Source organism: Acinonyx jubatus, chromosome B4, assembly GCF_027475565.1.
Source record: "Acinonyx jubatus isolate Ajub_Pintada_27869175 chromosome B4, VMU_Ajub_asm_v1.0, whole genome shotgun sequence".
NCBI classification, from domain to species: domain Eukaryota; kingdom Metazoa; phylum Chordata; class Mammalia; order Carnivora; family Felidae; genus Acinonyx; species Acinonyx jubatus.
In genome coordinates, this window is record NC_069387.1 from 110,430,432 (window position 1) to 110,456,615 (window position 26,184).

The 26,184-nt window shown below is 37.0% G+C and overlaps 1 long non-coding RNA gene across 1 annotated transcript in view; it reads left to right on the forward strand.

Annotated features, from left to right (window-relative positions):
* Positions 1–17,217: 17,217 nt before the first annotated feature.
* Positions 17,218–26,184, forward strand: part of LOC113602798 (uncharacterized) — a 74,989-nt gene continuing 66,022 nt past the window's right edge. The window contains exon 1 of the long non-coding RNA XR_003424312.2: positions 17,218–17,324. This is a non-coding gene — a long non-coding RNA (uncharacterized LOC113602798). The remainder of the gene's footprint in view (positions 17,325–26,184) is intronic.

Below are 26,184 nucleotides of genomic sequence, written 5' to 3' on the forward strand. Positions count from 1 at the left end.
AGAGAGAGGGGTGCCGGGGATCTGAAGTGGGCTCTATGCTGACAAGCTGACAGGAACGATCCTGGTGTGGGGCCCAAACTCACGAACTGCGAGGTCATGACCTGAGCCGAAGTCAGTTGCTCAACCAACTGAACCACCCATGTGCCCCCCTGCCATATTTGTAAAGCTGGGGTTTTTGTCTTTTTCTAACTGATTTGTGAGATTTCATGTATAATTTGGATGCTAATATGTTCAATTTTTTTGTGTGCTGTCGTTTCTTTTTGTTAATGTCATATTTTTCTATTAAATTGAGTTTCTTATTGTATCTTACACATATTCTTCTAAGCCAAAACATACAGATTGAGAGCACTTTCTGGGTATAGCTATGTTAGAATTTATTGAATCATTCTCTTATTAATAAATTTACTAGTCAAGATTCCAGTTGGAATGAAATGGCACATTCAAGCAGAAGATAATTTAACAAAGTGACTATTTAAAAGCCATTTAGGAAAAATAACAGCAACGACAAACAACGACAAGGGTTTGGTAACACCAGAGAACCACTAACATCAAAAAACCAGAATGGGCAAGAGAAGGGAGCAGACAGTAGAATTCAGAGAGAGCAGCAGGAAGATTAATTCTTGACTGGAGTTGTGGTTTTTGGTTGAGGGACTTAACCAATCCATGGAAACCTAGCAGGAAATAAGTCTGGGGAATAAAATTTTGAGCTTAGCCCCTCTCTTCCTTCCCATCACTATCTAAATCTGAGGGGAAGAGTTGGTCAGAATGTAAGAAATCCCTGGTGCATTTCATACAGATCATACTCCCAGGTCACCGAACAAGTAAGAAGAATGAGAATGGCACTGATTTTCAAAAAGTACAGCAGCTATCAGTCTTTGAATTTTATTCTTCATTATATAAACAGTGTTATAGTGAACATTCTTGTTTATTTATACCATATATTGGTACTCTTATATTGCATGACTGATCACCAAGTTTGGGATTGTGGGGTCAAAATATATTCTTTCTCTGTTTTTAAAGAGGTAAAAATTTCTTCCCCCAAATGTAGGAATCCATTGCTGTCATAAACAATGTATGAAGATATTCTAATTCTTTGTGATATTTTCAATTTTGCTAACTTGAATAAAAACTGTAGGCATCTCATTTTTAAAAATTTTTGGATGATGTTGACCATTGTTTATTGGCTGCACACATTTTTGTCTCCGCATTCAAGTGTTTTCTCCTGTAAAGATCCTGTCTAGATACTACTTTTATTTTTAAATTGGATTTTGTTTTATGGTTTGGGAGATATGTAGGTATATTATTATCACAGTTTGATTGCACTAAGAGTTGTCTTCTAGTTTATTGCTTTGCTAGACTTATGATGAAGAATGTATGAAAGGGAAATACTGAGAAAGGATAGCTCATGCAAATGTTTGAGAGATTTGGCCATCAGTTGGACTCCAGTTACTGGTATTGCTAAGTGGTTTGGCACGTTAGCCTACATTATTGGATAAAATAAAACTTTCATGTCAGTGAATGACGCTGATTCATATTCCAGTGGTGGTGTAGTCTTATTCCTAGAAAGATAACGTTGGACTCCTCTTGACATAAATAATTGAAAGTGAAAAAGAAACTCACAGGAATTTTCATATATGTCAAGAGGAAAGCATTATTTTTCAAAATGTAATTAACAATTGACAGCTTAATATGGGAGTGTGAATAAATATCATTTTATTTGTGGTATACCTCTTGTACCATTATCTAACATGTAATGTTCACTGCTGTCAACAGGAGCTATTTCTTATTGATGTGGGAAAAGAGACTTAAATGTCTTCACTTACTAGGTTTTCTAGATCTTGAAGATGTTATTAATGTACTGAAAATGCTGATCTTTTCCCTCTCCAAAGAATTGAGTCACTTTGTAACAAAGTATAACAATAAGGTTAACATAAAAAAAATGTGTTTAAAAACATCATAGGTAATGCAGAAATGTGAATATAATTTTTCAGAATTAACGCACTTCCTAAGACTAAATTATATGTTTGCCTTTGAGTCTCCTGATAACCAGGGCAAGCCAGAAAATAAATGAATGGAAGGCACTTAGCATATGCTCTAGGAAGACAATGACTTTCCTGTGAAGTAATTCTAAATAAGTTTGAGATGAATGTTTTCTAGCCAGATTGAACATTTAGCACTGTCCATAAAACTATTTCCATCTTTATTTTTTAAACTTTTTAATGTTTTTAATGTTTATTTATTTTTGAGAGAGAGAGAGAGAGAGAGAGAGCGAGCATGATCCAGGGAGGGGCAGAGAGAGAGGGAGAGACAGAATCTGAAGCAGGCTCCAGGGACTCTGAGCCCAATGCCGGCTTGAACCAAGTAACTGTGAGATCGTGATCTGAGCCCAAGTCGGAAGCTCAACCAACTGAGCCACCCACACACCCTTTTCCACCTTTATTTTATGTCTGACCTCAATAAAAGTGTGAAATTATTTAAACATCCCAAAGGCCACCTTCTATTTATCTAAGGAGTGTTTGTTAGCATGCCCTTGGTTTTTGTCTGACTTCCTATTAAGCTATCTCAGAATATTAATATTAGGAAGGAGACAGGATTAGGTAATGTTGGACATACATTAAGCCTGTGCTCATACAGATGTTCAGAAAGTAGAAATAGAACAAAATACTCAACAATAATGATTTAATGTCATAAGTAAATTTTCAAATAGGATGTATTTGTTTTAAAGAAAATATGTTGCAGTATTATGCTCTTTATTTGGGGGTATTTTTCAGCTTTTTAAATAATTTCAATGTCTGCATTTATAAAGATATACTTGGAAGTGTTAACTGATATTTGTTAACAGAAAACCCCATAAGCAGACAGGAAAGCACACACACAAAAATTATAGAAGAATGAATTTAATGCTGAGTTAAATTGTATGGCAGGAGGTGAAATGAAAATAAAAAGGCAAACACATATGGATGAAGTGGGAAGATTAAGTGTTAGTCAGTAAAGGTGTTTATAAGCCAAAAGCAGAACAAAAACAAAGTATTTGTACATAGTAGCGGCTTATTTACCACTGTACTATTGGGTAGCATTGTCTTTCATAACTATTATCATAATATTTCTTAAAATAAGAGTAGTAAAGAAAGAGAAGAATAATGAAAGGTAATGTTATTCTTAGTTACTATATGCCAAGCACTTTTATTGGTGATTTACATGTAATTATCATATTTACTCTTCAAGCATTTTTATGAACTGGGCACTGTTATTATCCTAATTTTATAGATAAAGAAATTTAGGCATAGAGCAGTTTGACCATTTGTTCAAGATCACACAGGTAGTAAGTGGTAGAGTATGAATTTGAACTGAGAATGTCTGACTCCAAAGTCTGGGCATTCACGTGGTTGTTCACAGTGCTGCACAGGTCTCTCAAGCCACCCTTCTCAGCCAAGGATCATACTTCATCTTTTAATCATATCATTTTATTTAATGCTCACACCTCTACTAATTGCCCACTCTAATCACAACCTCTGGGATCAATAGACACTTGAGACAAAGATAGAGAAAGAAACTGATGTTCTCCACGATGTCTCTGTTGCATATATAAAATTTTTATGTCATGTTATTAAAAGCTAGGAATGGATAAGTTGATAAGACTCAATAATGGGTAAATTTAATTAAGGTTTTAGTGCCTGTAAAATGTCCCAGTAAGGTCAAGGGACAACCTGGGTATATCTAAGTTGATAGAAATTATATCAAGGGTTGTCTTGCCTCAACATGGAAGGACTATATAAAGGAGGAAAAATGAGTAGAAGGAAAATAAGTGTGTAATTTTCATGATTAAAAAGCCAAAGAAATAGTCTGCTAACTAAATGGAAGAAACATTTCAGAGAAAAAAGTCAAGGTGAGTGCATACCAAAGAAGATAATATTGTATAATTACTCTATGGAAATGCATTTGACATGATCTTATGTATAGAATAGATGTGAGATAATTAGATAAAGTGTTATGGCTGATGTGGGTTACAATATAATTTTAAGTGATGTTTACTTACTTCATTCATTCATCCAGCAAACATTTGATTGAGGGACTGTTTAGTCCCAGGTATCATTCAAAATGCTGGGGATATAACAAAGAGAGAGAGAGAGAAAAAATATATATATATACATATACATATATATATATAACATATATATATATAACATATATATATAACATATATATATATTATAATGGCAAAAAAATAGCAAGAAAGAAAAGAAAAAAGGAAAAAATAAGCTTCAGGTCTTAATTCTAGTGGCAAGAGATGCATAATAAAAACATGTGAACGTAGGAGTGCCTGGTGGCTCAGTCAGGTAAGTGGCTGACTTCGGCTCAGATCATGATCTCAGGGTTTGTGGGTTCTAGCCCTGCATTGGGCTCTGTGCTGACAGCTCAGAGCCTGGAGCTTGCTTCAGATTCTGTGTTTCCCTCTCTCTCTGCTCCTCCCCCGCTTGTGCTCTGTCTCTCCAAAAATAAATAAACATTTTAAAACCAATTAAAAAAGAAACGTAAGTAAAACATTTGTACGTTAGATAATGCTAGACGATCTGGAGAGAAATAAAGTAGAAGGGTTTAGGAGGTGTTGGAGAGGAAAAGGGATTTTAATAGAAATAGGAAGTTTGGAGAAGGCCTCAGCAAGGAGACTTGTAAGCAGACTTGAACTAAACAGAGAAAGCTAGCTGTCCAGATATCTGGGGAGACCTACCCTGTAGAAAGAGTAGAAAGTGTAGAAGTCCTGGAACAGAAATTTGTTACCTTTGAGGACAAGAAAGGAGACTGGAATGGCTGTGATAGAATAAAGTAGGGTAAGATATGTGAGAGATGAGACCATTAAGAAAATGAAACCCAAATCTGGTAAGGGCCTGGGGAAAAAATGGGTAAGAAGCAGGCCTGAAATCCTTATAGGAGAATACATAAAGGAAAGAAAAAAGATGAGCCAATCACATATGATGGTAAACATACCAATAACAAACTTTCGGGCGAACAAACTATCTGTATTTGCTAGCTAGCCAGAGAACACTTGTTTATGGAATGCTTTCAGCTTTTCAGCATCAGATACCTGATCTATCTAGGACTGTGTATGATAAATAGACTTAGAATTGATGGCTTCACAGGACACAGTTCTAAGAAAGATGTCATGAACCTGAGAATAAAATAGAGATATTCTCATTACCCAAACAGAAATTTTTGAGAAAGTAATACATCTGCCTATGTTACATAGAGACTTATAGATGTAAATATGTACCAGAGCAAATCCTGATGCAGTGAGAAAGGATATGGGGAGTGTGTCCTTGACCTCCTCTTGCTTTGCCTGTGCCTCACGATTACTTGTATTTGGAAATCGTCAGTAAAGCTTGATACCATGGAAGACTTCTGATCCACGTGAGTCTGATCTGACAATCTTATATGTTGTATTTTTGAAGTGACTTCAAAATTTTTTGAAGCAGACTACTATAGGGATTTTGGCTCTTTCTCTGAATGAGATGTCCTCTTTGGAAAGTTTTGAAAAACAGCATCATATACTATGAGCTGGATTTCAAATGGTGAATACATTATAGAGGGGCAAATCCAGAAGCAGGGAAATTCAGAAGTGGGCAAGAGCTGGTAGTGGCTTGGATCAGAACTGTAGCAATGCGGGTGATAGAAGTGATTGGTTTTTGGATGCTGTGGCATCAAGAATGACAAGAATTACAATACAGCCTACTGGGAGAAGTCTATAAGAACCATCCTTAGGTGAACAATACAATGATTCTGGACAAGCACACAACTGTCAAGACCAGGAGTGAAATCATTAAGATCTGAATGACAATAGATGATGTCCCAAAGGATACTTAATTTAAAATTTGGGTAAATTTTAAAGCTCTGTATTGGTAATATTCAAATAGAATAAATGAGCAGCAGGTATGAAGGTGAATTTTGATTTTATCAATGACCTGATTTCTCCTTGCCCACTTTGTTTTTCTTGTGCATGGAGGGATGGCATGAGGTAGGTTGATAGATATGAGCTGAAATTTCAAAGAAGCAGAATCACATTTAGTTAAAGAGTGTTTCTTTTTATTGCTGAATGTTTCCTTGTATGGATATACCATCATTTGATTATCCATTCATCTACTGATAGACATTTATGATACTTACAAATTTTAACATTATAAATAAAGCTACTATGAACATTCATGTACACTTCGTGTGTGTGTGTGTGTGTGTGTGTGTGTGTGTGTGTGTGTGTGTAGACAGGTCTTTGTGTCCCCTTTCAACATAAGTGCTCTAATCTATGACTCCTTTTCAGTATAGTTTTACTTAAGATAGGCTTTAATTTTTGGTAGCTATTTTAGGTCCATTTTAAGATTAACCTCTTTTTCTTTCTTTTGTGCTGTTTTTCCTAAATAGCACTGCCTCTCCGTGCAGTGGGAGGGTGCTTTCTATGCTTATAGGTAATTTGATGATTGAGTGTTGTCTTTCTCTTAGTAATGCCGTGAATGTGGGCTTTGATTCATTTATTTTTATTTCCTCTTTCTCTTTCTTTCTTTCTTTCTTTCTTTCTTTCTTTCTTCTTCTTCTTCTTTTTCTTTCTTTCTTTCTTTCTTTCTTTCTTTCTTTCTTTCTTTCTTTCTTCCTTTTTCTCTCTCTTTCTTGCTTTTTAGAGAGAGGGAGTGCAAGCAAGGGAGGGGCATAGAGAGAGGGAGAGAGAGAATCTTAGGCAGGCTCCATGTTCACGTGTAGCCTGAAATGGGTCTCAATCTTACGCCCGATGACCACCTCTGTGACGGTGAGATCATGACTTGAGGCAAAATCAAGAGTCTGACACATAACTGACTGAGCCACCCAGGTACCTCATCATTTATTTTTCTTACTTTTATCATTTTTGAAGAGTGTGTTGGAAGATTTGAGTCAAATGGTTAGCATTAATCTGGCTACCCATATAAAGGTATAAAGATGAATAGTATAATAGGGAGAATAATGTCCCCTCAAAGAGATTAGGTCCTAATCTCTGGAACCTGCAAATGGTCCTTCATAAGGAAAAAAAGGAGAGGAGGGTTGCAGATGTGATTAAACTAAGAATTGTGTGATGGGGAGATTGTAGATTATGCAGGTTGAGTCTTAAATGTAAAAACAAGGGTCTTTATAAGAGAAGCAGATGGAGATTTGACACTCACGTAGAGAAGAAGGTGATGTGGGGACAAAGCAGAAAGGGAACTGAGGATGCTGGCCTTAAAAATTGGAGTCCAAGGAATGCCATGACCTGCCACAAGCTGGGAGAGTAAGGAATAGATCCTTCCCCTAGAGCCTCCAGAGGGAATGCCTTCTTGCTGACACTTTGATTTCAACCCAGTTATATTGATTTAGAATGTCTAGCCTCTAGAACTATGAGAGAATACATTTCTGTTGTTTTCAGCCACCTAGATGTGGTAATTTGATACATAAACTAATACAGAGAGATTTTCTGGTTTAGCTTCACCAAAGTTTAAAGACAGTAAAGTATAACTATAATGCAAAAAAGGAACACTTAAAACCTAACTTCAGATATGTCTCCACTTCATGGCCACTAGACATGTTCATTCACGGGGCAATTATTTTGACAATTTTTCTCCTTAGTCTACATGCTGACATTATGTTACAGGGACTCTGTCTTACCCAACAATAGAAAGCCAACATATATTTGAGGGATGTTGAGCGAATCTTTGCTCTTCTGGTACATTCTCTAACTTCTCTTTCTGAAGCCCAACATTGTATCGTTGATTATATAAGAGCCAAAACAAAATAAAGTGAAACAACAAGTTTGCATGACAGTAATCGCTCCGGAAAGGCACCCTTCTACCAGTGAAGTGACCTATCAATAGCATCATGTAGAATGACAAATTGACTAATCTGAAACACCCTTACTTGAATTATTTTACTGACTCAGGTCTTCTTCAAGTAAATGAGTAATGAGGTGAAACAGGTTTAGTCTTAATCTTAACTCAGGTGAAGAGTCTATCTCAAAAGACAATTTCAGTTCCCACTCTTAGAACGAAAAGAAATCAAGAATATTCTAGGCTAGCTCCAGAGTGGCCTGGTGCTACTATTAGAGGTATATAACTGCCTCTTTGCTTTCTTTACTTTTTCATAAAGTAATTAGTACTTAAAGAAAAGAGACTAAGCAAATTTGGAACAAAAACAGTCGTGTGTGTGTGTCTGTGTGTGTGTGTGTGTGCACGTGTGTGTGTATAATTTGATTGATGTTTTCAATTGTGAAGAAAATCTAAAAAACAACAGAAAGAAACAAGTTGTGGCTAACATGCAAACGATTGAGCAGTAGTTGCAAATTACTTCCAATATGTAGGAAAATATAATCATCCGGTATTTAAAAATACTTTCCGTGTAGGGGTGCCTGGCTCGTTCATTCGGTGGACCATGTGATTCTTGATCTCAGGATTGGGAGTTTGAGCTCTATGATAGGTGTAGAGATTACTTAAAATCTTTAAAATAGTGAAGGTACTTTCCATGTAAGTAGTATTTTAAGTATATCCTTTGATCTTCACAAAAACTCTCCAAAAGAGGTAAGACAGTTCATAATATGGTGATTTTATAGATGGAAAAAAAAATGAAGCTCAGTGTTTTGGTGACTTGCCTTTGATCACAGAATGATATAGTTCCTTTAATTTCTACTTGTCCAATGTTCTTTGCACTTAAGACGTCTTTCTGTGACAGGCTAAATTTAGTGGTACTAACACTATGAATTCACTTGAGAAGAGAAAAAATAATTCCAAAACAATTCAAAATTAGTACCAGTGCATTGAATAATGTGTTAAAATTATCAATCATTTTTCAATTGGACTAAAACTACCAAATTTAGAAAATTGGTATCTTTCAAATTTGAACATAGCCTTTGAATATTTGATCTTGCAAGAAATCATTCAATGTGAAATAATTTTGATAAGCTTTCAAGTATGTAAAATAATAACAATTAGTGGAAGTAATATTGGCTTTATTAATAGTATAAAGCAATGCATTTTATGAAATAAGTGATTTTATTTCCAGGCCTAATTCTTTTGCTATAAAATCAGTATTCAGTTGCCTTCTTCTTTTTTTCTCACGTAACTGAAATGAATTCAAAATTAAAACTAAAGAAATGAATACAAAATAAAGATTGGATAACCCTTAAGAATCTGCATGAAGAAAGGTTTCCATGTTTCTTCTTTCCTTAGAAAACCCTAAAAACCGGTAGAAGCACTGTCTACTCTCTGATTATATCCCTGCTGCAATGCAGTGACTTTATTAACTGAATTCTGTCTTCCTGAGCTATGGAATACTAGGCCAGAAAGCAGTCTTTCACTAATTGTATTGTGTAATGCTGTGTTGCTATTGAATACAATAGCACACATTTTGTTTTTTTGCCATTTCTCTTATTTTTCTGTTGCCTTTCTAAACAAGTAAGAAAGGATATCACAGCAGCTATTGTATATGTAAATGAGATGTACTTCTGCACATTCTTGCTACTAACAATGGAAAAAAATTTTTCTTATTGTTTTTGGTTTCATTTTTGTTTCAAGGAAATAAACTATTTTTAACTAAACTATTAATAAACAGCTCTACCTGTGAGTCCTGGCACTAAACCAGAGAAATATATATCTTTTCTGAATATGAGAATATTCACCTACTTATTTATTCACTAAATCACTTACTTTCAATATAATATTCAATTACCAGTTAGTGATTGCTTACAATGTACAAAGCAGCCTTCAAAGTTCTAGGAACATAATGGACAAACTGTAGTTGGAATTCTTTTTTTTTAATTTTTTAAAAATTTATTTATTTTTGATAGAGAGAGACAGAGCACAAGTGGGGGAGGGGCAGAGAGAGAAGGAGACACAGAATCCAAAGCAGGCTCCAGGCTCCGAGCTGTCAGCACAGAGCCTGATGCGGGGCTTGAACTCACAAACCATGAGATCATGATCAGAGCCGTAGTCAGACAGACGCTTAACCGACTGAGCCACCCACATACCCCTAGTTGGAATTCTTAAGAGACTCAGTTTATTATGGAAGGCAGATGAGGGACACTAATTCTGTTGCATAGAGTGCTATGTCAGAGGCATGTTTGGTTTGAAAAGAGAATACTGAGAAACTTCCCACTTATCCTGAGTGTTTAAGGAAAAGTCTCTCAGAAATAGTGGTGTTTGACATTTCCATAATGATATTGATTTTGTCATCAACACCAGATGTGGCCTATTGTATAGGCAATCTCCATTTCATGAAATTTTTCCATGAAAAAAGAGCTGATACCCTTTGATTTCTGTTTCAAATGGATTTTTTTTCTTGTCTTATGCTCATGCTGTAGGTGACATGTGCATAGAATTAATGATAGTATGAATTCCTGTCAACCTGTGTTCACAGTTGGGCTTCATAAATGAAGATGGGTGAAGGGCCCAGTGTAACTATATAGTTCACGCTACTTTATTTTTTTAGTTATATGGTAAATATGTTTATAGACATGGTCAATAGAAAAGGTAGCTGAGCAATGAGTGTTCATCACAAAATAATGTTGCATTTAAAGTTCAAAATCACTGTAAAATAATTCGTTTTAGAAGCCGAAACCTAGTATTTGAGTTACTCATGAGAATGAAAATTTGGAAATTTCATACCAATTATTGTCCTTGGCTTCGAAGTTTCTTGATAAAAATAAATAACTTTTACTACCATGTATAGACCTTTTTATTTGTCTTTGGTTTTGATGTTCTGGTGCTCTCAATGTCCACCAAAAAATGTATTTCCTAGCACTTTGTTCAATATGTTTGCTCATCTCTTCTAGAGAAGGTAGAGGAGGTGGTGTATGAACCATTCCTTCTTTCAGCCATCTGCACCTATAGACCATGCAGGAGCTCTTGCTTCCTTTTTCCTCTGGTTTCTGATGATGCAGTTTTCCTCATGCTGTGTTCAAGTTAACTCCACCACCACCTTGGACTTTGATTCCACTCCTTCTCCTACTTCTGAGACTTCACTATCTCAGTTTTCTCTTCTTTCTGTGTAATCTTCAAGCTCTCTCTTTCTTTTCTGACTTTTTCCCTTTAGCATGTAAATACGTTTGCATTTTTTTTCCTTCCTAACAAAAATTAACAATAAAAATCACTTAACCCTGAGTGCATGCCTCTGGCTACAACCCAGTATCTTTCATTGCATTCCCTCAAAGATGGTCTACTTTGGCAGTCTCTCTCCACTTCTGGTCATGCTTCACCCTCATCACAAGATGGATAACATCCTTGTTAACTGCCTTATTGCCAAACTCAACATTACAAAAATGAAACTTTCTCTTGTACTTGGCACCTTTGATCATTCTCTCCATTAGGTGTATCTTCTTCCCTTGAATATTTACTTACTTGTTTCTAAAACAGCTTCATATTAACCATGGAAGCTACTGTGATAACGTCTCACCTCTTCTCTAATCTTTTAGGCCCACACATGTCATCTCCTGAGCTACAAGAGTAATCTAACTGAAATGTGAATCTTACCATATCACTCCCCCTATTAAATCAGTTGAAGACTTTCCATCATCTCAGAAGTAAAGTTCTACTTTCGCACTGTTGGTGGAAATACAAACTGGTGCAGCCACTCTGGAAAACAGTATGGACATTCCTCAAAAAGTTAAAAATAAAACTACCCTATGACCCAGCAACTGCATCACTAGGTATTTATCCAAAGGATACAAGAATGCTGATTGGAAATGGCACATGCACTCCAGTGTTTATAGCAGTGCTTTCACAAATAACCAAATTATGGAAAGAGCCCAAATGTCCATTGACTGTTGAATGGATAAAGAAGATGTGGTATGTATATACACAGTGGAATAATACTCAGTAATCAAAAAGAATGATATCTTGGGGCACCTGGGTGGCTCAGTCGGTTAGGCATTCAACTTCAGCTCAGATCATGATCTCACCCTTCATGAGTTCCAGCCCCGCGTCGGGCTCTGTGCTGACAGCTCGGAGCCTGGAGCCTGCTTTGGATTCTGTGTCTCCCTCTCTCTCTGCCCCTCCCCTCCCATCCCTTCTCTCTCTCTTTCTCTCTCTCTCTCTCTCTCTCTCTCTCTCTCTCTCTCCCCCTCTCTCCTTCAAAAATAATAATAAACATTAAAAAAAACTTTAAAAAGAGAATGATATCTTGCCATTTGCAATAATGTGGATGAAACTAGGGTGTATTATGTTAAGTGAAATAAGTCAGTCAGAAAAGACAACTATCATATGATTTAAGTCATATGTGGAATTTAACAAACAAAACAGATGAACATAGGGGAAGGGGAGGAAAAATAATATAAGATAAAAACAGGGAGGCAAACCATAAGATACTCTTAAATACAGAGAATAAACTGAGGGTTGCTGCAGGGTAGGTGGGTGGGGAGATGGGCTAAATGGGCGCTGGGCATTAAGGAGGGGACTTGCGATGAGCACTGGGTATTGTATGCAGGTGATGAATCATTAAATTCTGCTCCTGAAATCAGTACTACACTATATGTTAAGTGACTTCTATTTAAATAATAAAAAGTAAAGTTCTAACACCTTAAAAGGGAAAGTCAAGTCTTTCCTGATTTGACCTTTACTCTCCAGCTTCAGCTCCTTTTTTTTCTTATATTTTTGCCTCCTAACTTTTAGTCTTCCCAGAATTTCATTCTTTATTTACTCTTTTCTTTAGTCAACCATTCTCCTTAGTGACCTTATCTACTTAGGGTTTTACCTTTTTGATAATCACTTCATAATCACCTCAAATTCATCATGCCAAAACTGAAATGATACTTTCCCATCTAAACGTGTTCACTTTGGCTCATTTTTTTTTCACTTACGTAAGGTATATCGTTGTTATAAGAAACAAATGCCTGAGTAAATACAATACAGCCCAATACAGGTCAGTAGCAGTAGTGAGGCATTTTTTCTTGGATGCAGATTCCTTCTACCAAGGGCCATGCCCTCCCTTGGGGTCTCGGAGCACTTCTTAGAACTCTATGCATCCAAAGGAGTGAAAGGAATAACTGCAAGATTACAGAGGTTTTTATGAGCTAGGACCAGAGATAGCAAATGGTAATTCTAACTATATCCCACTGGTCAATAAATAAGGCCTCCTGAATTGCAACAAGGCTAGAAACAGAAACGGGGTACGCTGAACACACAGTATTATCTCTGCATGCCAAATGGTTTCTTCCTCCTTTATTTCCTAAATAAATCTCAAGACTGTTACCTCCTCTATTCTTTACCCAGCTAAGCCCATTCTCATGAGTCAGGTCTCATCATTTCTCAAGAGAACCACTGCAATAACCTCCAAACTGTCTTCCGGTTTAACCCTTCTTATCCATCACCCACACAGCTGCAGACATACTCAAAGTAACATAAGAGTTTTACCTATAAGATTCTTCCAATTAAATCTTTTCAGTAACTTCCCATCATGTACAAAGTGGAAATAGAAATATCAGAGAATGGAAAAATAATCCCCTTGACGTGACAGCTGCCTATTTCACCAGCATCAATTCTGGGTTTACATTTTCATTTTGTGCCATGGTTTTTCACTTCTGCCACCCTGAATATACCATGCAGTGTCTTTGCTCATTCAGTTTCTTAATCTGGAATGTGTTTCATGTCCCTACCCCATAACCCCTCAGGATGAATTAGCTGTGTCTCATCAACACTTACAGAATCTCTGGTACCTCTATTAATTAGTGATTTACTTCATCATGCACAACAATCTGTGCAAGTGCCTAAATAATTCATTGAACTATGAGATCTTTGAAAACAAGGGCTGTGTCTTACTCATTTTCATCCCCAGCTCTAAGAGATACTTGGCACATAGTAATCATCTATAAATATGTGTTAAATGAGTAAACTGTTCCTAAGCAAAAACATACCTTGAAATTCATTCCTTTGCCTGTGTCCCTTTTACCCTATTTATGTCTTGGCATTCACTTCCATGGCCCTTCCCTAGTCCACCAGCTTGAGTTTGGTTTTGTGTAGCCTGGTTACAAGATAATAATCATTGCTCTGTTACATTCCCCACTTTTGTACTCTGCCCATATGATTGAATACCCTGGCACCACATGAGCTTTGTATCATTCTTGGGCACTCTGTTATAAGCCCAGAGAAGCCCACCTAAGTTTTCTGCAATTAATCTCTTAAACCAAGTCAGTTTCTTGTAGCCCATAACTATCTTGTACAATAGATTCCTGCTTATAACCTCAGCTACAACTCTGTGCTCATTCAAGTAACTAATAATGTCTCACAAACAAGGCTGTTTCACATTCTAACAATAGACTCTTAAAAGATGTGCATTTCTACCACACAGTGGGATCAAGAGTGTAACCGTGATAATAATACAAAACAATAGAAAAAAATTCAATTGGAACAACAGAAGAATGTGGGCAGCAATCTAAATGGAATTTCCTGTTTTTCTCTGAATTCTAAAATCATTGGTGCCAATTATGAACTGTATTTTAAAAAGCAGCCCAACATTGAGTGGAAAGTGCACTCAATCTTCCTCCATTAAGTTTTGGTCCTACTTCAAAATGGTAAAGCCAAGGCTTCTTCTTCCAATATATTGATTGATAGCTTTGAAATTATGATTTGGGACCAAGTACATTAGTTGTACTTGCGCCTCACAAAGAGTACATCAATTTTCACTAATTAGTGCCATTGAATTAAGTTAAATTATGGGGAAAATGAGACACAAATGCATAGCTTAAAAAGCCTGGATGTTTAAATAAATATTGTTCAGAGATTAAGTATTGAGAATTTATTAAATATAACTTGATACCTTTTCCTAATATGTCAAGGGAGAAGAAAAAGTATAAAGATACCTGAATTTAGGGATATTTGGGGAAACTATTTATTTTGTGGTTTGCTGTTAAGGAGACAACTTATACAGTGCATGTGAGGGTTTTTTTCTAATAGACAAAACCTCCCACAAAATTACATATATACGTGTGGGGTGTGTATATGTGTACAATGTACACTGTATACACACACACATATATATATATCTTCATATATGTCTTTGAAGACTTGAAAAACATATTTCCTTAATCCTATTTGATTATTTCAGAATAAGCATAATATAAAGATTATACTATTCCTTTTAAAATAATGAATTTAATAATTCAATGTTGGGTCAAATATAATAAATAACTCTACACTTTGACAAAGTGTTAGCTTCATCTCAAAAAGCAACAAATCCATCTCCCAGGCTATGCATTATACTTTGGCCAGTCCTGCTACAGATTCTAATGTTGGCCATTCATCTTCTGTCAATTACTCTATAAACACCAGTTTTTCCGGGATTTATAAATAGATCATTTAAAACCAAAATAAACCAAGGAGCATTAGTTCTGTCCTGTCCTTTATACTAAAGATAAAAAAATCATTCTTGAGTTACCTCAGAAAAATAGAATGTAAGGGAAAGCATACTGTTTGATTCTACAATAAAAGACCTTAATTAATGATAACTCTGTATGGTGGGAAATGATTTTACAATGTCAGTGTTTTCAAATCTCAAATTATCCTAAGAGTTCGGATAATGTCCCATCACTGTTTATTTTTGTATCCTCTAAACACACACACACACACACACACACACACACACACACACGAAATTATTCAAGGCATTCATCCAGAACTCAGAAAACATATACTCATGCAAATTGTAAATTGTTCCAGATTGCCCAACACAAGAACATTTTACCCATCCGATAACTATACTAAAATCAGTGGAGGATCATAGAGCCTTTTTGAGTATTGAGGGCTCTTGGAAAACAAAGGGAAGGTTAAAGCCATGCTGAACCTCCGGACATTTTACCCTGAAGATGAGGATGGAGAGCAGAGGGTCTGGTTCTTCCACAACAAGGAAAAGGATTCTTTGCAAAAAAAGGAAGTATCAAAGGACTGTGAGCATTATTACTGTTTTCACAAACATTAAATGCATCTGCACTCTTCATACACTCTTCAGAGTATAGTCCTGGTGTCTTCTCTGTCCAACGTTTCCCAGAGCTCCTAGCCTGAGGGTGAGTTGATACTGCTCTCCTGTGTATTTCTATAACAGTATTTTATGAAAATGCTCCTTTAGAGCACTTATCACAAAATTCCAGGAAATCTCTCTGTCCTCATACATTCTGGGATCCTTGAGAGCAGGGACTGTGCCTTTTGTACCCTTATATGCCCCGCACAAATGCCACCACCACTGCTTCAGCATGTTAGCACCATGACAGGCATGAATGAGTGTGAAACAATCAGAGAACATTAAATGTATGTCAGGCTGAGTAGTTTAATCATGGACCATGGATAATGGGGAGCCAAAAAAGCCCATGTCACAAATTCAAATTCCTGCTACGTTGCCAAGAAAGTGACAACGTGTAACAGGGAAGGGCAGAGAAGGACAGGGCAGGGCAGGAAAGGAAAGGAAAGGAAAGGAAAGGAAAGGAAAGGAAAGGAAAGGAAAGTTTTTCTAGTATTAAAAAAAAAGCCGTAAGACAAGCTATAAGGTTGATGACAAACCCCGGTCAATAGTTGGTCATAGTATCAGTAAGACCAGATAGAACAATGTGTACTGTGGGAAAGACATTCTCTGGCCCAGAGATATGCCTCTCTTCTGATCCGTTGTGGCAACAAGAAGATGTGGTTACGTGTTGTTAAATGTCACCCATTTCTAAGAAAAGCCAGAAATCAGGTGATTACATGACATATCAGTTTTAACATGTTGGCTTTAAATATAACAAAACACACTTTGAGTTTGAAACGGAGACCATCAGAGATTTAATGCCCTCTGAAGTGCTCTTTGCAAGACGGACAAAGCCGAATCAGTACTTTAGGGTGTTTTAGTTTTATATCAGGCTGTTTAAATATTCCAGGCTGATGCACAAACATATTCAAATCCAGTTCCCAAGGTATTGTGTTTACAAGCATGGTGACAGTGGCATGAGACACTGTCATGTCTCATGACAATGAGAGCCACAAAGATGTCCTAATAATTTTATAGTCTTCTGCTATGTTTCCTATTATTTGACTCTCCTGGGTGAGCACTTCAATGGTACAGACAAGTCAGTTCATATATCAGGATCTCTACATTTCAAACGTTTTTGTTTCTCCCCTTTACTTTTATCCCTGCTATTATGTTACTGTTTCTTACTACATTTCCCATAATTCCCCACTATGTTCATTTCACCCAGCCAGCTCTTTTTTTCAACCTCCCTAGAATCTGACAGGCCACAGAAATATCTGATTTCAAAGAGATGCTCGCATTCTATACTGATGCCATGTAGGAGTGTAAATGCCCAATGTCACACTGCTGAGTGGAGAAAGGTAAGAAAAATCGTTACTAGTCTTTATATTCTCTAATCTTTTAAAATCTCTTGAAGAAACAGAAATGTTTTATTTTTTAACCACTGTCTTAGTTACTTTTTTTTTACTCCATCTGTGCAAACCAAAATGTAGTAAAATTTTTGAATGATAGAACTGGAATGTGTACTCAAAATGTGACACCGATAAGATTGCAAGGGATATTGAAGGAAATCTTCGATAAGACTGACAATGACTGTGACTCCCAACAGCATGAATTTGAGTATAAATCTTATACAAATAAATTAATTACTAAGAAAAAATTAAGCTGCTATCCTGCCTGATTGATATGCCATTATAGTAATACAGATAGATTCATTTAAATTAGGCTAGAGGCTTGATTAATTTTTTCACAACCAACAGAAAACATGTATAAAGTTCCTACTCAAATAATTTCATGATATGATGACTTTTCACATTTTGCAAATAAAGAATCAACATTTAAGACAAGAAAAAATGCAAAGAAAATTTGAATTGGCTAAAGAAAATTTAGTTACTCTAGTAGTAACAGGATTTTTTTTTAACTAAACGTGAGTGTAAATCAGGCAATCCTATTTTCCAACTGGTGGAGATTATGGATCTGTATTAAATATATGCATTTGAAGATTATCTCTGATTATTTACTGGCTTGGACTGATATAAAATTGGTATATTAAAATATGCCATGTATGTGGTTAACCCAGTTGCAAATCATTAAACCATTATTTAGTAATTAGTAGTGTTCTTATAAAAAGAATGAGGTACATGCATCATTTATTTTCAATGCAGCTTTGCATAATTAGAATAATATGCAATTTGATCTATTAAACTACTAATTAAATACAAAATATTTAATATGTACCAGAGAGTTGTGCTCTGAAATTGCACAATTATCCATTGTGTGGTTATTTCCTTCACTGACCCTTCCTCCAAAGCATGGGGGAGTAATCCATAAAATACTTTCAGGGAAAAGGGAGTATTAAGAAACAATGAGAGCCACAAAGATGTCCTGAGTTGGTCAATAGTGTTACACTTCTCCAGGCAAGTAGAAAAATCTAATTTGTTTTCTACCTCCTTCCCAAGCCCCTTCTTTGTGCCTTTGAATATGTGTATAATTAATAAGATGGCCCCAAACAGTCAGAAAAAAGGAAAAGAGGAGCAGTTTAAGTGTCTAGATTATTGAAACATTGGATTTCTTTCCAGTTTTATTGAGAAATAATTGACATATATCACATCACCGTATAAGTTTAAGGCGTACAGCATGATGATTTGATTTACAAATGTTGCGACATGAATACCACCATTGGTTCAGCCTACATACATTTTTTCATTTAGGTACAATAAAAAGAAAAGAAAGAAAATAATAAAGGGGAAAAATAATCTCTTGGTAATGAGAACTCTTAGGATCCACTCTCCACAACTTTCTTATCATACAGCAGTGTTAGCTGTAGTCCCCACTTTGAACATCACATCCTTAGTACTTTTACACAGAGTATTTCTTAAAAAACAAGAGGGTTTTTTTTTCATTCTTTAATTAGGGAGCCTATCTTTATGAAGATTCATATCCCTGACAAGAGGTCGAAGCCATATATTCTTATTCTTTTCTAATTTAGTTTCAGTGTGCTATCAGATGAAATCTTATCACTTTATTCAGAAGTGCTTTACTATGCTCAAGAATCTAGCACTGATCAAGAATCTAGCACTATCAAAGTCAGCCTCATACATCATTCAAGGTCTTCCTACATATCAGCTCTTTTGCTACTTTTAGAAAAATAATAATGAGGGTGAAAACAATAAAAGCAAATGTCTTCCAAAGTATTGTGCCAAATGAATTACATTATTTCATTTAATTCACTGAGGTAAAAAAAAAAAAGGCGGGGGGGGGGGGATTGAGATTATGAGAGGTAACCTGACTTGGCTTGAGTCTTACTGCTTCTGTTTCGCAAAACTGAGCCATATCCAAGGTTATGTGATTCAGAACTAGTGTTCCTAACCTTCCACTATATGCTACAAACTTCACAATTTACCAATAATCCTTAAATGTCCTCCGAACTCTCTCTAAATGAAACAGACAAGACTCTTCGTGTACTTAGTATTGACTTATTCTTTTCTCAATGCCTTAGTTCATGTTGTATCCTCTCTTAAAGTGTGTACTTTGTCACTTAGCCAAATATTCCTCCTCTTTCAAGGCATGAGTCACATGCCTTCTCCTCCACAGCGATTCTGCCCCAAATGAATATCTAAGATCTAAATCCATTCCTATTCCCATAGTGCCTAGTGTAGAGATACAAAGGTGATTATCTCTCAGTAAATGTATTCCCTGAAAGCACTAAGAGTAAAGACACAAATAATCCATTATAAAACCAAGAATGTTGTCGTGCACATTTGATTCCCTGTTACAAGAGATAGGTTTGCTGCCTCATTTCCTGTGCCAGCTTTTCCATCATCAACAAAATTTTCAAAAAGATGTTCATTCACTTTCTGACTGTCCTTGGACTGTGTCCAATTTCTTTTTTCTGAAGAGCTTCCAAATTTAGTTTTCACTTCAAGTGTGGCTGCTGAATCCAAGCAGTATAGAGTCAGAGCAGGAGTTTTCCTTGCAGAGAAATGGGATCTATTTTAATTGGGAGGCAGAAGGAACCGTGCTGTGGTTGCACCTGTTATGTTATCAGGAATGGCAGGCTCCATCCCTCTTCTGGCTTTTCCTTCCTAGTATTCTTGCTCCATTTACCCTCAGTCAGGTGCATTAAACACTTCTGGGGCAAGTCCCGCATGGCCATGATAAATAAAAGAGAGCTCTTGAGAAGGTGGTGGATTCGCCAAAGTGCCAGTAAAGTATATTGCATGTTATTCCAACACCATTAGCAAAATCCTAACCTTCTGGTGCCCAAACTCCTCTTTGTCTCTCTGAGAAGGCCAGGGCATGGCTGGCTGCCAAATTGTCAGGCCAACGAGTGGCTCACTCTGCACCCTACACTAGCCTGACTACATAGCAGAGTTGCCATTTCTTTTTCTAGGCATCATCAGAACATAGGTATCATTTCAAGGATGTCAATTTAGAGTCACTGTGCAATTGTATTTACAAAAAAGACAGCGTGGTGTAGTGATTGAATGGACTCTGGAGCCAGACTACTTAGGTTCAAATCACAGCTTTGATACTTACAGGCTGTGTAACTTTGGCCAACTTATTTGACCTCTTAATACTCACTTTTTTTAGTGAGTATTTCAGTTTGTTTTCAGTTTGTTTGTTTTCAGTTGTAAAAACAGGGATGATGAGAGGTCCTACCTCATAGGATTTTTGTGAGGATTAAGTGAGTTAATCTTTGTTAAGCATGTAAAGCAATGGTAGCCCTCAGGAATGTTAGCTAGTATTGTTTAATTTTTGTTGAGTAAATAAATAAATAACAAATATATCGTATAAGACAATTTTTTACTTCTTTTCTTCCTTCTCAAGACCCAAACTCTTTGAGAGCAGAGAGCGAGTATTACCCATCTTTGTATATTCTCAGCACTTCTCAGGAGGATGACACATCGTACGTGCCAATGACTCTCCACTGAGTACTTGAAAGCTGTGGTAATTTGAGAGAAGGGTAAAGTGAGGTAGAGTTTAAGGTTGCGATAGTCCAAAAACATTTAAGAGTAAGGAGACTATTATGTTGGGAGGCTTCTCCCCATCTGTGTTGAAGTCACACCCAGAGTGATGGAAGTCGTTCAAGTGGGGAGAGGAGTTAAGAAACAGGTGTCAACAGGTCTCAAGAGAGAAAAACTTATGAACCAAAAACAGAAGAAGGCATCAGCATGGAGGTGAGGTTAGACCGTGGGCACAAACTGTATATAAAAATTTTTTCATGGGGCGCCTGGGGGTCTCAGTCGCTTGAGCATCAGACTTCAGCTCAGGTCATGATGTCATGGCTTGTGAGCTTCACGTCGGGCTCTGTGCTGACAGCTCGGAGCCTGGAGCCTGCTTTGGATCCTGTGTCTCCCTCTCTCTGCCCCTCCCCTGCTGTCACTCTCTCTCTCTCAAAAATAAATAAACATTAAAAAAATTAAAAAAAAAACACATTTCCATGAAAAGGGGGTTATGTTATCAAGAGGCACTTGGTGAAATAGAGGAAAGCCAATGCTAGTATAAGATGTATGAAGCATCCATTTACAATGACTGCCCTCTCTCTCTCTCTCTTCTTTAAAAATATTTTAGGGGCGCCTGGGTGGCTCAGTTGGTTGTGCTCCCGACTTCGGCCTAGGTCATGATCTCACGGTCTGTGAGTTCAAGCCCCGTGTCAGGCTCTGTGCTGACAGCTCAGAGCCTGGAGCCTGCTTCAGATTCTGTGTCTCCCTCTCTCTGCCCCTCTACCGTTCATGCTGTGTCTCTCTCTGTCTCAAAAATAAATGAACATAAAAAAAATAAAATACAAATATTTTATTTTTAAGCAATCTCTACACCCATTGTGGGGCTTAAACTCATGACCCGATATCAGGAGTTGCACACTGTACCGACCGAGCCAGCCAGGCACCCCTGCCTTATCTCTTTTTAAATGTTCTAAAGTCATTTTCAAAACAGAGCTCTTGATTTTCTTTCATTTTCTCCCACCAAATACTTACATATTAATAACAACATTATGAACTGAATTATGTCCCCTAAAAACTTGGATGTTACCCATCCCCTAGTACCTCAGAATGTAATTACATTTGGAGATATGGTCCTTAAATAGATGATTAAATTATACTTGTCATTAGAGTGGACTCCAGTCCAATATGACTGATGTCCTTACAAGAGAAAAGAACATTGGTCACAGACACATGCAGTTGGAAGGCTGCAATGACACAGGAAGAAATGCCCATCTACCAGCCAAGGAGAGAGGCCTCACAAGAAACAAACCTTGCTGACCCCTTGGGCTCAGACGTCCAGCCTCCAGAACTGTGCACATATGTTTCTGTTCAAGCTGCCAAGTCTGTCCTACTTCGACACGGCAGCCCTATCCAACTAATACAAACAGCAAGAACAATCTATTTTGCCCCTAGTCTTGTCATTTTCAGTAGGTTGCATCATCATCCTTATGGCTGTTGAAGTAAAACACCAAGGACTTTTTTTTTTTTAATTTTCCTTTTTCTCTTGCTGTTTGTACCTACATCTAATCCATCGGCAATTTTTTAAGTATACTTTGAACTATGTCATAATTCAATGTAGTAAACTCTATAACCCTAATTTAGGCCACCATCGCCTCTCTTTGTCTACCTCTTCAACCAATTTCCTATCCGTCTGCTCTGAAATTTTGCTACAGTCACACTGATTTTTTTTCTTTTGTTCATATATGCTAGATTAATACTCAATCTTGGAAGTTTTTACTTTCTCACTAGTTATTATCTCTGCTTATAATTATCTTTGCCCTTCTCCCCTGAGATCTCTCTATCATTGGTCCATCTGGTCATTTGGGTGTCAGTTAAATGTGTTCTCAACGAGAGCTTTTATAACTTCTCAGTCTGACAGCGCTGACATAACCAGCTTCATTTTCATATGTATTTTATCTGATATTTGCCATTTATTGTTGGGTTGCTATAGAATGTTGATTGGGATTTAGGCTAGAGTTGGCAACTTGTTTGCACTTGAAAACAGGAGATATTATTAAATATCCTTATATATTTTTCTTTGTTAAGAAATATCAATGTAAAAAAAAATCTACAATGAGACCAGACAATCCTCTTCAAGTTTTATTCAGAGGAAACAAACTGGCCCTACTCTCAGTACCATAATATATACAACCACCCCATAAAGAATCTATAGAAATGGGTGGGGAACAGAGAGGGAGGAGGCTCTTATTCATCCCTCCCCCAAAGCCAAGTATGATAAAGGTTAGAAATTGGGGGTGTCTGCAAGAAAGAAGTATCAGCATTCCATTCCCCATTGTGTATCTACTCAAGGTTGTTGTGTCAATGTGCCTAACTAAAGATGGCAATGACTTCACAAGAGGAGAGAACAAATAACATTGGACTCATCTGTGATCCTACTGATAGTTGAGGCAGATATGTGAATGTTTCCCATGAGTAGACACCTCATAAGGTAGATGGGCTTTAGCTGTTTTGCTTGTGTCCAACCATGGGACAGTGGCCAGGGGAGGCCATGGAGTGTACCACTGGTAAAGGGAGCAGAGGCAACAAAAGAGGTAGAATAATCTCCTACATTATGAGGGACTATGGTCAAAAACCTCAGAATGTCCTGTGAAAATCTCATACCAGGGCCTGACGTGAGTGGCAGAATATGGATACTTGCCATGTAAAAGGTACCAGCCACAACAAAGCATTTGCAAAAAAAAAAAAAAAAGTGACAACTAAAGTTGCAAAAAGAGACATGTGTCTTCTTGTCTCTCACTCCTTGCTGCTTCCAACAACTGCCTATAGGTGAAAAAGAGAGCTGTAAGGCTGTGAATCAGGTATGAGAGTAGACTTTTATTTTTGTTTAATCTTTTTAACATTTATTTATTTTTGAGACAGAGAGAGAGCATGAACAGGGGAGGGTCAGAGAGAGAGGGAGACACAGAATCCGAAGCAGGCTCCAGGCTCTGAGCTGTTAGCACAGAGCCCGACGCGGGGCTCGAACCCACGGACCACGAGATCATGACCTGAGCCAAAGTCGGATGCTTAACTGACTGAGCCACCCAGGCGCCCCTGAGACTGGAGTTTTAAACATGGAGAAGCTAACATTTATTAAACAGCAAGTATCAGAGAATTATGGACTCTTCCCTTTAAGACACACAAAAAAAATGAATTCAAGAGAAAACATAGATTGTACCTAGATTAGAGATTTCTTAATACACTAGCTACAGTTTATTACTATAATGTATAATAGTTCCGTGTACTCTTGTGTTACTTCTGTATACACAATGCCTAGAAGATTGTCTGCACATAATACAGTATAGATGACTAGTTGACTTTGCATTTTGGTTGGTAGTTGAGAATAATAAAAATGCAAAGAATAGACAGAGAAGCCAGCTTTGATGTTCTAGGCATAGTTAGTTTGAAACAACCCAAACACTGCGATTAGTCTATGTGATTAGTCTATGGTCATGGTCAACAGTCCACTGAAAGTCCCAAAAGGGGTTTGCAGAGAAGTTCTCCTAGTGGCCTCAAAGTACTCACCATAAATACTTGAACAATTGACTACCACTGAGGATACTTCTCTCTGATGGAATCAACAGCATCTTCTGCTGATTTGGAGGTTTTAGGCTTTATTGCTGAAACTAGGCTATGATGGGGAGCAAATAAGTCTTGAAGACAACTATGCTCAGGGGTTAGAGGAAGAGTTTTGTAGTACCAAGGATCTCCCTCCACAGAATGATTGGCAATGGAATATTTTGAGGAACAGCCAATTAAGGTATTGTATAAAACTCAGAGAGATGCAAGGCATTAATATGCATATGTTACAGTGTGGGTGCCTCCTTTACCTTCTACCTTCTGCAGTGTGGGTGCCTACTACCCTTGAGTTTCACATTGAACTGATTTCTCCTGGGTGAAAATGTGAAGGAAAAGGTGATAAAGGCAGGTAGATGAGGTAGTAAGAGAGACTGGTGGTCACCTCAGGAGAGTGTGACATCATTAGAATCTCATGTGTCCTAATAAGAGCCAGTTCACCTGCTATGTAGAGCTATCCATGACCAGTCACTGGTTATCAGCAGAAACACCAACAGCTAATAGAGGACTCCACCAATGGCCAGTTAAGCAAAGAGGTGCCTGCCTCTCCTTTCCCCTTCCCCAACACCGATTTTTCTCAGAGTAAATTCTTGCATATAAATCTTTCTGACTAGTAAAACCAAAAAAGAAAGGATGATGAGGGATGCACCTGTGAACACATTTGATCTCTATTCAATTTTTTATCCAAAGTCTTTTGATTAAAAAAACTTTTTACAGTGTCAACATTTTTTAAACATTCAAAAACTAACTTAAAAACTTTGATTTAAAAGGTTGAAATTTAGAGCAGAACTTTTCATTACCTTTTTTCATAACTTTTTCATTACTTTTAGTTGCTTTCAGTGGTTTTATTTATTTTTTCAGCAATCCCTTTTATGTGTTACAAGGCAGAGAAATACAGACAGTTAAATGAAAGCCATCCACCCCACTCCCCCAGAGAAATAACATGAATGCTCTAACTTGAAGGGAATGGCAAGGTATGTACTGATGTGATGGGCAAACATAAAATCTACTCTAAAATTGGGCTTTAATTTGATGCTTAGTAAGTAGAATCATGGAAGAAAAAACACTCACCTATGGTATCAGGAGGTTTCCAGTCTAATCCCAGATGAGTTGGCTATTTTTTATGTAAATTTTGGCATGCATTATATCTTCTCTGGACTTTGGATATATAAAATATCTAGCATCCCTTCAAAATATGAGTGTCAGTGACTACTTGGGGTTGGGAATCACCCTATGGCTGTTTTTGGAGCTCCTTCCTATACAGCCTTCTTGCTGCCTAGGTCCTCTGATGGAATCTTCACTTACAGATGGACCTGAAATGAAAGCCAGCCTAAAACCTCCTTAGCCTAGGATAAATAAATCATCGTGGTTGCCAAGTTGTCCTGAATTATAATAATAAGTCATTGGTTTTACCTATGGAAACAATTAGCAATGCTTCCTATTTGGAGATCTATAAGAACATGATCTGACAAGTATTTAGAACTTAAATTTTGAAATTGTCTACCAGTGAGAAAAAATGTTAGGACTTCCAATTTTACCACAGAGAAATTTTGCATCATACTATTTTTGGAACATATATGGAAAATAAAGTAAAAAGATGTAAAAGGGACTAAAAATTTCCCACTTCACATTTTCCAATCTATTTCCTGGATAGAATGAT